Source organism: Triturus cristatus, chromosome 3_1, assembly GCF_964204655.1.
Source record: "Triturus cristatus chromosome 3_1, aTriCri1.1, whole genome shotgun sequence".
Lineage (NCBI taxonomy): Eukaryota > Metazoa > Chordata > Amphibia > Caudata > Salamandridae > Triturus > Triturus cristatus.
In genome coordinates, this window is record NC_140583.1 from 670972467 (window position 1) to 670984524 (window position 12058).

Below are 12058 nucleotides of genomic sequence, written 5' to 3' on the forward strand. Positions count from 1 at the left end.
CAGAACAGGAATTGTGTGCATCTGATTGGGCGCACTTTCCTGTCCCTTATTATTATTTTTATAATTTTCAATCAACTTGTGCCACTGGTCCGATGGACCATTGGTTAGCGACTGGAAGTATGAAAGGAGCTAGCATCAGCACAAAATGTTCATTATAGTGAAACCAATTTGCCTCCACAAAAACAAGGGAGAGGATGTTGTCCAAACCATGATAGCTTATTAGTAAATTTTAGTCAAGTTAAAATCACAGATATCAATTTAATTATGCGATCCCTTATGGTTAAGAATTTTTGGGGGGAGCATTAATCAGCTTTTAGTTTCTGGGATTTAGGGCTGCTTGTTTTTTACATAATTGAATCTGTTTTTATTCACTGTGTATTTTGTAAAGACTTAAATTAATCAACAACAATAAGCATGCACACACGGGCACTCATACGCTCTCTTTCTCTCTCTCCCTTCCTCCCTCATTCCCTTCGTCCCTCCTTTCCTCACAGCTGCTTGTGCTTTCTCTGCTCCTGGTGCTGACCTACTCTGCGTTTTCTAGTTTTTTTTAAAAATCTTGCAAGCAAGAAAGTCAACCATTTTTTGTAAAAATGGACAGCAACGAAACAGCTTCTGTTATAAGCGCAGCTGCATTTTTGCAAGAGATGTGTAAACAGGAAGACAGACTCTCTAGCTAGCATTCCATGCGTATATCAGTATGACAAGAGATATACAGAGTCAATCGACAATGTGTCCTCCAGCGGTGAGGACTTCTGAGATACTACATGGACGTAGTGTAGAAAGTGGCGTCCAGTCGTTGTAGTGACTCTCCCTTATACTACAGCATGATGCTGCATTAGGAAACGTTTCATTGATACTTGAAGTTCCTTTTGTTTGAAGTATAATGTGATCAAAATTATGACAGCAGCACCATTTTTTTTCTCCAAAGTCATCAACAGAAATGGATAACACAACTAACAATTGTTTCTGGTTCTTTAACAGCGTCTCATATTATTTTATATTTTGAGTTCCCTTGTAAAAGTGTGTTTTATAGTTGGAATGTATCAATTTCATACCCTGTTACAGTGTTCATCTACTTGGGATGCTCTACCCTGGGAGTCCTATACAGTGATCATGTCTTACAAAGAGCCCCAATACCGGTAAATGTGCTTCAGCTATGATGTAGCTAAGTGCATCTGTAAAGAGTATGCTCTGCCCTTGCCTTGGTTCTTTATGTTTAAGGTTTACTGGGTTGTGTTAGTCTGCTGAGAGTTGTGCCTCTCTGATTCTGCATCTATCTGTACCTGTATCACTGTGTTGATGTGTGTCTCCATGTCTTCCCAGACCAACGTCTGACTTGATGTCTCCCACGTCACCTGCCCCAGTGTCTGTTTCTCCCTTCCCCCAAATCTGTCTCTATCTGCCATAGCACCTGTGTCTGTCTATTCCAGCACACTAAACAGATCTGTCTATGTTTTACCTTACTATGGACTTAATAACGGTTTCTTTCTATCCCACATAAGGACGTCTTTAGAATCAGATTTTCCCTGAATCTAGGGGCATATCAACAAGGGCTTTATCTTTGCTTTTTTGGCTTTAAAAGCCAAAAAAGCAGAGATAAAACTAGCACCCTATTAACAACAGGGTGCTAACATGCAAATTCGCATGTTAGCACCCTTTTACTCTACGCTTTCCTATCCTTGCATCTCTAATGAGATGCAAAGGGGGCGTTCCAGAGTAGAATATCAAGAATATCACTAACCCTGTTAGACACAAAAAAAGCAGCGCTAACCGCGGTTAACGCTGCTTTTTTACGTCAGGTATTTTTCTGACTTAGCCATGATATCCTATGGAAGGAGGATATCATGGCTAAGTTTGTCTGTCCCTATCAACAAGCTAACATGAGATTATCGCTGGGTTTCCAGCGATAATCTCACGTTTAGCCACTTAGCACCAGGATTTTTATCGCTATTGAGATAAGCGTTGCTAATAGCACGCTATCTCAGCGATAAAAATCGGCGCTAGCCGGCGATAATTATCCGAGCGCTAAGTGCGCTCAGCGATAATTATCGCCAGTTGTTGTTGATATGCCCCTTAGTTTTAGAAATATATGCAGGTTTGTATTTTAGTGGGCTTTCTGCACACTTATTATTTATGCTTATAGTTCTATTTTTCATAGTTATATTTTTGTCATTGTCAGTGAGTTTACAAGTGTCAAGTACTTGATGACTCATTTTTTACTTATTTCAATTGCAGTACCAGAATCCCTAGTAGAATATCTTGGCAAAACATATGATGACAACAAAAAAGATCTTTCAACCACGTATGTCTCTGGTTTCAGAGACTCTTTACAATCACGTTCATTCTCAACCCGAGCAAGTCCCATAAAGATGGTCATAGGTGATGGAACAAAATCACATAGCTATGTCAATGGACCCCTGGATAAAGAGGCTGAATACAAGTAAGTCATTATTTTATAATTCTTCATTCCCATGTACTGGTGCAGACTAAGCTAATTAAAATGATTTAGATTAACCCATTGGGTGTAAACACCTTCTCATATATTTCTCTAAGAAGTATAGAACCAGTATATATGATTCAAGATAAATATATGAAGTGTCCATGAGGCCTCTGCATAACTGCATTTTTCTGATATACAACTTCCAATATGAGCTTTCTTAATTCAACTTTTTGCAGTAGCAATTCTATGGGGCCTTAACTCTCTAGACAAAGGTCAGTAGTTGTTCAAGAATAGTTAATTAAATAATCATGCAGTCATCCACACTGCTCCACCAAGCATTACTAAATGTATCCCATTTCTATTTAACAATGGTTAGATGTTATTGGTCACAGATCTTCTGTATTTTATACTTTAATTTAATTGCATAGGTGGGGTGCCATTATGAGTTCTTTTAAAGTGAGTTTAAGGACTTTTAAGATTAGGGATCTTAAATATGCAGTCCATACAACTTTCAAAATTATTTGGTTACATTTATCTAATTGACTTTTAAGGTATTAATGGTCCAATGAAACGTAAAAAAAATCCATATAGTAGTATAAAGATAAAAATGTGACAATTTACTTCTATAAGAGATATATCTGTAGGATAGGCACTTGAATGCTTTGTTCAATGGAAAGTTTACCCAAGAGCACTCCAGACTATATACCGAAAGTAGAAGGGTATTAAAAATATTTTTTAACTTTTTCTAAGGGAGTATGGTGAATGAAGCTAATGACGCTGAAGCAATTATATTATGATTTAGGTGGATAATGAGGGAGTTTAGCATCTACTAGAGAATGTATATTATTCTACTTTCAACCAAGATTTCTTCTTGAAAGACATATGCATTGCATTAATAATAATAATAATAATAATAATAATAATATCAATATCTTTTATAAAGCGCAACAGGGCTGATAGAATGTGAGGAGACTAGCCTTGGCTAAAAAGCCATGTCTTTAGTCCTTTCCTGAACTCCAATTCAGATTGGTTTAGTCAAAGTCTGTCTGGAAGGGAATTCCATAATCTGGCTGTTACCACCATGAACGTTCTTCCTCCCATACTGGACTTTGTGAATTTGGGAACGCACAACTGATTCTGTGAGTTAGATCTTAAAGAGCGACTTTGTTGATACGGGCAAATAAGTTTCCTAATGTAGCTGGGACAAATACCTCTCTGGGCCCTGAAAGCTATCATCAAGGCCTTGAATTCTATCCATTTGGCAACCGGCAGCCAATAAAGCTGTTTGATGCGTGGAGAGATATGTTGCCTGAAAGGCACTCTTCTGAATAATCTTGCAGCCGCATTCTACACCATCTGCAGTCTCTTAATAAGATATGCTAGCAGTCCCAAGTAAAGACTGTTTGCGTAGTCCAGTCTTGAGGTCACAGTGGAATGGATCACCAATCATCGAAAGCTCTCAGGAAGTAGGTGTAGGAATTTTCTCAAACCCCTCAAGATGCCGAAGCAGGAAGGTGCGATGGAGCATATTTGGCTTGAGAAGGTCAGGTCAGATTCCCATTTAACGGAACCAATATTGATTGGAAAGTTTTGGGGATGGGGTAACTATAGTCTTACACTGGAAAGTCAATTGGGCTGATAAGGGAAAATAAGTATTATATAGAGAGCTTGAAGACAGAGAGGAAAGTTGAGTCTAGAAGTTGTATGGAGAAGGACGCATGTCAGTGATGTGAAATATAGATTTTTAACTGTGTATAATTCCTTCTCATATTTTTTTTCTTTCTAATGTATAATCCTTTTGTGCAAAAAAATACCTCACATACTTTTTATGCATAGCTGGTTCTGTTATGGTACAGGAAATAGTTTTTTTCTGAGTCAGACTTGGCAAATGAATGTATCACTCTTGAGGGACAAGAACATTGTCCCTGGGGTTACAAAAGAGTTTGAAGATTTTCCAGAATGTGGCATGGTTTCAGTTAGAAAACATCCTATATTTTGCACTCACTGAAAGCTTAGATGGCCCACTGTTATACAATGAAAATGGCAAAAATGAAATGAAGATTTAAAAAAACTAGAAAAATTACTTGCTTTGTAAATACGATCCTGAGGATTTACAAACTCTTTTTGGGACCAGATGAAAACTAGACCCTTTGCTAATTAACAAAATGAACATTTCATCAAATAAGTCTAAATAACTATTTGGGGTGAGGAGGGAAAGGCATACTGATTCCCAGATGAAGGAAGATTCAAAAGTCTAGTATTATTTAAATTTGGAATATACAACATCATTTGTTGTATTAGAGGTTACTTTCCTATTTTCTGCTCACTACAGTAAACGTTACAGTTCCAAATCAAAGACTATATGACTGCATTAGTCTCCTTTCAAGGATTGAGAAGTCAGAATGCATCAGCTCTGGAAGGATAAATTAAAAATGAGGAGGCCCTACCGCCTTTTATTTGCTCCTTGCTATATCAATATGTTACAGAAGAATTGTACTGGTCCTCTTTTATTGTGGAAGAAACTCTCCCTGTCAGCCCAAAAGAATTTTTCAATGAAAATCTACTGTGTTCTTAAAAGTTTCTAGAGACAAGCGGTGTTTGAGGGCTCTCTGTACTTAGGGTGATGCAGATGAACTCTCTTCCTTTTGTTCTGCATCCAATTTTCAATCACTCACTTTATCGATAGGAAATCTTTCAAAAATCTACTTACTTTACTAAACTGGCTTCTTTTAATCTTAAGTTTAGTTTCTATCACACCATTCACCTGAAGAGCTTGTCTGCAGAGGCAATGCAGGGCCTACACTTCTCCTAGCTCAGCATCTGATCAAGGAACAAGAACCTTGAGTCAGGTGTTACCCCAGAAGGAAAGACAGGTTAGGGCAAAATAACAAAGAAAAGAATCGTATCTTCCGGCTTCTGCGGCTGGTTTCTCAGTATAGATTGTGTTTTCTGCTACATAAGCTTGTTTCTCAGCACCCAACATCTTCTGCTTGAGACTGGGCGGATACTTTCACTAGCGACAACTAACATGCTTGACTAGAACCTTCTTTGACTGTTTCCATGTGACATCATAACATTTAATAGTAAACAGTATATCCAACTGAACGCACACTTACACAGTAATAGACTATTACAGCATAAGATACAGTGTAGAGAACAATAATTCTACCACCCCCTTGTGACAACCTTCCCTTCACAGAACAGATCATGGACATTATTTTGGCCAACGGGGATTTCCAAGACAAGCAGTTCTTCCTGGGTGACTTCAACATCCACTGGAACGATGCAAACAATGTGATGGTTAATAGCCTTAAATCCTTCCTACTTGACCTCAACCTTATAAATATAAAATATGTGACAGCCCTATGCATCCAAAGGAGCCACGTTAGATCTTGTCATTGGTAAGCCCAACTCTTTCCGCCTGGACTCGATCCTCCTATGTGACTGGACAGATCACTATTGCATCACCTTCCTCGTTCATGAATCGGTAAGACCAAGCAGATCCCAACCTAAGAATCAAAAAAAGCTGAAAAGATGTTTAAGGAACATCAACCCGCAAGACCTGACGGAGCTCTGTGATAACATCTTGCCACCCCTTTGAACATGTCTGATGTCCACGACCGGACGCCCCTCTATAACCATGCAATGTTTAATGTTCTTGACGCAGTGGCACCACTTCAGCTTAAAAGAGTGCCTGCTAAAATCTCCAAACCATGGTTCAATTATAGTCTTAATGCCAAAAAAATAAACTTAAGACTTGTAGAAAGGAAGTGGTGAGCCTATCCCTCCATGAACATCTTTTTCACCTGAGAGCCTTGCAAAGCTTATACAACAAACGCATCAGATGCTCGAAGGGCACCTTCTTTAGAACTCAACTAGATCAATCAAAAAACAGACCGAAAAAGTTGTTCGAACGCATCAAGTCCCAAACCAATAATCATCCTAACTAGGGGTGGGCGGAATTTGGGTAGTTGCCCTACGCAACTTATCGCGAAATTGCTCTAAATCTCCGTGAGCACGCGGAACATTCACGAAGACGTGAAGATTGCTTTTCCCGCCCGTTCGTGATGTGTTTTTGTGTGCTCGCGAGTAAATATATCTCTAATTTGCCCATGCGGTCGCTAATGAGTGTGGCCATCTTGCTCGTGATGCTCATTTCCTGTTCGGGATCAAATGATGTGTTCGCAAACTCTCGCGGGATAGCGCGACCGGCTATCAACAATCCAGCATCTCGTGGCACACGCAAACGGATAGGAAAACTTGTCGGCAAACGCAGGGATACGGTAAGTGGCTACCGCGCGCGCGAAACCGCATTTTTAAAGCTCAAACAAGAAATTACTTCTGCTTTCGCAGTGGATCGTGGAAGGTTTCGACATCTCTGCGTTCTCCGCGGAACGCAGAAATGCCCGAATTTCACAACTTCCGCCCGGGCCTAATCCTAACCTCTCGGCTCCGGGTCAGGGGACACTGCCAAACTGTGAAGAATTTGCTGTTTTCTTCAGGGTTAAGACTACCAAGTTCAAGTCTGATCTACGCTCGGCCAGGGTTCACCTCTCGAGTGGTCCGCTGAAAACCCTATGCCCCTCAGAGTTAAATATCTCTGAACATATACAGCACTGCCGCCCTAAAAACAATCCATCATGGAGTTTGTTCCAAACTGTGGATGAACCCATTCACAAAATGTTGTTGACCTTGAAACCTTCCAATCACTACAATGAACCTCTGCCATCGAACCTGTTCCTAGAAGTAAGATCCGCCTTACTAACTCTGTGGACGACAATAGTCAATGCTTCTCTTTTGCAAGGTGCTATTCCGGATTGCCTTAAATCAGGTCACGTTACCCCGATCCTAAAGAAACCAAATGCAGATCCCACTGACCTTAACTTTCGACCAATCACTAACATCCCCCCCTTGTCAAAACTTTTGGAAAAATGTCTGCTCGCCCAACTTTGTTATCACATTGACCATTTCCAACTCCTAGACCAATGCCAATCTGGTTTCCGCCCAGGTCATAGCACAGAGTCGATGCTAACGCACATGATGGATGATGCACTTTGAATGCTCAATCACAATGAGTCATGCATACTGATCCTTCTCCACCTTTCGTCAGCATTTGACACTGTCAAACATGATCACCTAATTGACCTCCTAGAACACAGGATGGGGCTGTCCGGGCCAGTTTTAAGCTGGTTCTCTTCGTTTCTTTCAGAACAGATCCCAATGTTTCAAGGTGGACCAATCCTTGTCCCTCCCTGCACCAGTCACCTTGGGTGTTCCACAAGGTTCAGCTTTGTCCCCCACGCTCTTTAACATGTTCATGGAGCCTCTGACGGAAATTTTAAAATCATCCAGCATTCGCTATCATATGTATGCAGATGATACCCAACTATACCTGAAGATCACTTCCCCCAAAGACATCCAGTCCCTCAATTCAGTCCTGTTGGAAACACAAAGCTGGCTGACACGCATTCACCTGAAGCTTACTGCTCTTAAAACGGAATTCCTACTGATCTCACCCCACAACCAATCCCTCGTCATGAAACAATGGTTGAATAAGCTGACTGCTCTTAACTGCAGTCCACACCTCTTGGACTCAGCATCATCTCTGGGTATCATTCTAGACAAAAGCCTGAAAATGCAGAAGCACATCAGTTCCCTCACCAAAGGAGTGAACTTTCAACTCAGTTTACTTAGGAAACTCAAACCCTTCCTCCCTGCTCATGACCTCAAGGTTGCAGTACAAGCATTAGTGAACTCAAAGCTTGACTATGGTAGTGCAACACTTTGTGGCCTGCCTAGACTGAGGACAGCTCCTCTTAGGGCTACCCCCAATTCCGCTGCTAGGCTTTTAACTGGTACAAAGAAATACCACCACATCTCTCCGGACTTGCTGGAACTGAATTGGCTTCCTTATGAAGCTCGGATACAGTTAAAAGTTGCAAGCATGGCTCACAAAGCCATCCACTTCAAGACCCCGCTATACCTTGCGTAGAAACTGGAACTCTCTTGTGGTTCTAGAGCCTCCAGAAGCGCCAGCACCCTTCTGCTGAAACCTAAAAAATTCAAGATAAAAAGGACCTCTAACTGAACCTTCTCTGGGATGGCTCAGAGGATCTGGAACTCCCTTCCCCCCGAAGTCAGGGTGAACCCTTCTACTGTCTTCTTCAAAAAAGAGGTCAAAGGGCTCCTGATGAAGAAATGTCAGCCTTAGTATGGCTCCTGCATCGGATTCTGGGTCCATACCCGTTGTCTCTGGCTCAGCCACCTGGTTCACGATTAGGTCTGACAAATCTAGACTGCGATTTTGCCTGTTGGTGTGTCTACTTTTCCCTCGCGGGATTGTTTGACAATTTTAGACTTTGATTCTGTCTATTTGTCAATTCTGTTTTGTATGTTTATACCCTTTGTTGCATTATCTGTATATATACCCTTATGATGCATAATTTGTAAAGCGGTGTGATACCCTTGGTGGTCATGTTCGCACTATATATAACTTTCAAAATAAATAAATAAATAATACATTGGGCACTTCTTACAGGATTGCATGTGTGGATGTGTACAGCAATCTATAGTTCAATTAGTCTTTTCTTTCATAAGCAGGAGAAGGTTTTCTGTGGATGAGCATCATAACTGGGGATTCACCATGGTAAACTCATGGTAAATGGACTGAGAGTGTTTACTTTTAAGATAACGCTGCCGCGAAGCAGCACGGTTAAGGGGCACTTGGCTGGGTAAACATGAACAGGTGTGCACACTCTAGCAGCAAGAACAAAGACTCCCCATACAAAGGGAGCAATAAACAGTGCTTCCCTCAGCTCCTGAGGAGCAAAGGAGTGGGGCGGAATGCTCTGCATAAATTAATCAGCTGTCATATTGTGCCAGGGATGGACCTGCCCAACCCCACTAAACAAACGAGGGAGCCCAGGCCCCTGGAGCCAACCCAGTAGAGAGCTCCTTTTGAAGATTTGCAGGGAAAGGTCCTGGCAGCGATGTCAGCTAGGGGTGGAGCTGAGTCCCCCGGAGCAGATTTGGCACATGACTCCTGGATGACGCCATTTTGAAATTTCCCAGCAGGCTGTGCTGGAAGGTTGGGATGGGGCGGAGGTGATGTGGCACCCCAGTATGGGCCAGAGGTGCATCCCTGCTGGCACCTCCCACCTGGCACCTCCCACCCCACTTAAAAGGCCTTGAGCCGGAGGTAGAGCTCTCTTTTGGTTCTAATTTTCTGTTAAGCACAGGGAAGGGAGGTAGCCGCCATGGACAATTGGAAGAAAGAACCCCCTGATGGCCATCTGGACTAAAAACTCTGACTTCATTTGACCCCAGGACTTGTGGGGCCCTCCTCAGGAACAGGGAAGCTGGTTCCCTTACACCCCCGAGGACTAGTTGGGGGAAAGACTGAGTTCTGCATCAGGAAGGACCCAGAGGAAAACAAGGAGAAAGGCTGGCATAGGGAGCCAGTGAAACCAGCTCCCGGCAAAGTTTGTCAGCTTTGAGGCCAGGAGGCCTAAAGAAAGGGCTGCAGGTTGCAAGGCCTCACCACCAGGAGTAAGACCAAGATTTAAAAAATGGGCCAACGAGGCCCGAGATATGGGCCTGCAAAGGATTTGACCGTTTGATCCACGCAGCGAGACCTGGAGCGTGTGGAGCTCCACTGCCGGAGCCTTTCCAATTCCCCGGGTTCATCCAGATTCCCAATCCCCAGGCCAGTTGTATAATTAGTGGGTCCGGGACCCCATATCTGGGCCTCCGATGGTAGCAAAAGGGAGGCAAGCGCCGTCACACTACCCCGGCATCTGGCAAGAGCAGGAAGGGGCCTAGGACCCCTTCCCTGGACCCAAGAGTAAAAAGTACTATGGGGGAGCGCCGCTGTGATCCCCCAATGTGGTTGGTCCACTCCACTTCCCATGCCTGTGTCTGGCAGGAGTGAGGGACCGCCACACGGCACAGCGCCCTGCCCACATAAGCGGGCAGGGCAGAAAAAACATTCTGGCTCCAACAACAGCATAAAGAAGTGCTGCCTGCGTGGGGGGCTGCTGGGGGCAGCTAGGGGCTGGCTGCATGGGCTGCCCCCCAACAGAAACAGAGTGTGGGGTGCCTCAGTTGGACTTCACACCCCCATAAGGAGAAAAACGCTGTGTGGCTTAAGGCTGCATGGTGAAGAAACAAAGAACATCACAGACATGGCTCTTCTTGGCTCAGCAGGAGATCCGCTACTAAAATATTTACTGCTCCCAGAGGTGTGCCCCATAATGCCCTGCGGTTCTTGACCAGATTTTCACTGCTTCTCCCTCTATGGTGGCTCAAGGATGGAGGGCCTCCACCAACGAAGGGTACAAAGTGTGGAGGAGCTGCAGGACTGGTGCAGCACCCTCCCAAAAAGGATTTGGGTCCCCATCCTTAGATTAGGGGGACTGCCAAAAGAAGACTACCCCAGGGTTTTCCTTGGAATTCAAGCACTCTCCAGGCTGGAGCATGTGCTCTTCAGCTGAGAGTGCAGCACTCTCTAGGGACGAAGTCTATGACTGCAATTGCTGTGGCCTAAAGAGGTTTTAAGAAAATGTACGTGTTGTGTAATCTCCTCTGGTGGCAAGGTTTATGGTTAGATGTTGTTTGTGGGTGATCAAGGTATAATATCTTCTTGCAGCTAGTTTTATATTTGCATTTTTAACACCAAAAGTATATAAAAGTCACACTAGACATGTGAGGATCATTTATAAATGCTTTATTGAACGAACAATGTTGACAGTGATTGCTGATCAAAAGGTATGCTTTATTAACTTCTATAGGTCCACATGATTATTTTTGAATATTGCATTTTCTCCTAAAATGATATGTTGACATGTGGTTTGTTGTTTTGGACCCCTATCGGGGGTCATAGGTTATTACGCAATCTAATCAAGAGATATTTCCATCAGCCATATGTATATTTGTTAAATATTGTGTAATATTGAGTAGTGCATGTGTAATAAATGTACTTTTCCTTTTTCAAAAGAAAACGCACAGACTGGATAATAATTTATTGAGTGTTAATATTGCGTGCCAGTGAATGATGATTACTAGCCCACACCACCTTCCTTGATTAGGCCTTGGACTGCTCTCCTACCCTGAGAGAGTCAATTACTACAATGGGGCATTTGGTTCCCAGGGGAGGACAAATGTGGACCCATTACTTGGCCAGGCCTTCACAACTAATGACCCATTTTCTTACAACCATATTACATGTTTCTTCACTGTAATCTGATTGGGAAAACAGTACAAATGTGTGTGCTATAAGGCCCTCATACATATGGTAACAATTATTTGTACAGTAGAACATGTATGAACCTATCAAGACAAATGATATCAAGTAACATGGTGTGTGTGGAGTTTAAATGGTTTGACACAGTTGGTGGCTACAGTGACACAATTCTTTTCATTACACACAAGTGTGTTTGCAGTAATTCTAAATAGTGTGTGGTAACATAATCCTGTGCACATTTGCAATTGTCTGTTTATTAAAACAAATATACTATGTGTATAAAGACCCCCGCACACAGTGTGAAATATGTGAATACATTTACAAGAGGTTTTCTATGGGGACACAGGGTTGTAAAGTTATGTCATTTCATATGC